The sequence below is a fragment of the Frieseomelitta varia genome, unplaced genomic scaffold, assembly GCF_011392965.1.
Source record: "Frieseomelitta varia isolate USP_RPSP 00005682 unplaced genomic scaffold, Fvar_1.2 scaffold_489, whole genome shotgun sequence".
Lineage (NCBI taxonomy): Eukaryota > Metazoa > Arthropoda > Insecta > Hymenoptera > Apidae > Frieseomelitta > Frieseomelitta varia.
In genome coordinates this window covers 273,392-275,143 of record NW_025110244.1, presented here as the reverse complement: position 1 = coordinate 275,143, position 1,752 = coordinate 273,392, and the positions used below count along the sequence as shown (strand labels likewise).

At 30.7% G+C, this 1,752-nt stretch overlaps 1 protein-coding gene and 1 long non-coding RNA gene across 6 annotated transcripts in view; one reads left to right on the top strand and one right to left on the bottom strand.

Annotated features, from left to right (window-relative positions):
- The window catches only part of LOC122533008 (mediator of RNA polymerase II transcription subunit 13), a 24,860-nt gene that overhangs the window by 4,632 nt on the left and 18,476 nt on the right, over nucleotides 1–1,752 (top strand). The gene's annotated exons all lie outside the window — the stretch shown is intronic.
- LOC122533022 overlaps nucleotides 1,064–1,752 on the bottom strand; it is a 3,412-nt gene continuing 2,723 nt past the window's right edge. Inside the window, exon 3 of the long non-coding RNA XR_006307634.1 lies at nucleotides 1,064–1,686. This is a non-coding gene — a long non-coding RNA (uncharacterized LOC122533022). The remainder of the gene's footprint in view (nucleotides 1,687–1,752) is intronic.

The following is a 1,752-nucleotide window of genomic DNA, read 5'->3' as shown; positions in this document are numbered from 1 at the left end:
TTTTTTTTCCACTTCATAGGAGCGCTCGTATTGTACGTCATTGAGACGAGGAAATGTTCTGCAATCGGTTTCAAAGAATTTCCCCAAGTCAAACGTCATTGAGTCAAACATGAATTTGTCAAAAATCGCAATTGAAATTGTTTGTTGTTGATGAGCTACTTGAACGATCGAAGCTCGTAAGATGTTCATTGTTTATTATTAATTTATTCCAATTATCCTCCGTAGAATTTCTCCAATTTGTTGTGTTAGATAAAATTCGAGCAAGTTTAGTTGCATGTCGGTTTGTCAGTTGCTGCTCGATCAGTTGCGAGGAAAACTATGCTTTCATTTTGGCTCCCCTCGTAGCTTTCCCCGATGAAATTCGTTTACGTCCAACGACAGTTCGTCGCCCTCCGCTGTTCCGCATGAATTCGATTTGAGAAATTATTTCGAAATTCTCTGCTGAAGGCTACGTAACATGACATGGTTTCAGAAAGTAGTATCTTGCATTATTTTTATCAATATTACGAAATATTGAAAGCGTCTGATTTTTATGCAGTGTATTTTTTTTTTTTTTTTAAATTGGAATATTAATTTTGTGAATCTTTTCTAATCTAATAAACTTTACACCGGGAACAATCTCCATTCGTTTCTTGTTATTTATTAGATGTCACTTATACACTTTATATAAATTTATAGTTAATTCTTTTACTCATAGAACGAACTTTGTAAAGCATTTAAAATTCAGTCGAAAATCAAATACATATATTTCAGCTTATTAGCAACGATAATGACATATACAATTTTTTAAGCAAGAAAATCTTGAGACCTTTCGAATAATATTCCTTGGCGGCTTTTTGTATACCGCTTTATAGTTACTTTGTATTCACAGTAAAATTCGAGCTGCAACGGCCAGGTAGGAGCAATGCTCGGCTGCAGTGGTTCTCAATGCAGATATAATACGTTCATCTATGATCTAGAATTTCTAAAATAACATACGGTGTACGTAATTAATTTAATAAACACATTAATTTTAGCGATAAATATATTGTATTATATATCAAAACAAAATTGCAAATTGGATTGTAATTGTTTAATAATTTTACACATTTTATTAATAAAAAGTTGTACCTCCTAAATTACGATAAAATAAATATTTTGTTATTACGCCGTGAAGAAAATTTCTACATCAAACGAAGAATCATTAGTAATAGTAACAAATTCTTTTATACGCATCATATTTAGTTATGTCACAATTCTCGGTTCACCGTTACTCGTTAATTGGAAGAAGATAATAATTTTCTCAGTCAACTAAAATCAGTAATTACGTAGGAACATTAATAAACAATTGTTGCGTTTTAATTTCGATTTAATTTTCCTCTCACTCGTTCCTCATTTCCCCAGTTTAATTTATCTTTTTTATGTCTAGGGAAATATTCTCAGATATGAATAACTATATACCTAAAGTGAATGTCCACGATTTATCTAAAAGTCAGATTTTTACTACTTAACGCTTACCAATGTATAAACACAGTGAATGAATGTTGTATTACAAAAAACAAAAGTCCTGCAGTTCTTCAGATCATAATAACGAAGCTAGAATTCAAATCCTTCAAGGAACAATCCTTCAACGTCTTGTGATTGATGCTTAAAGATTGTCTCTAAATTTAACCCAAACTCGTCATTTATTTACCGATTGTGGTTCACCTGGAATAAAATATGTAAATTTCATTATCATTTTCTCTTTTTTTTTTTTTTTTTTTTTTTTTAAAA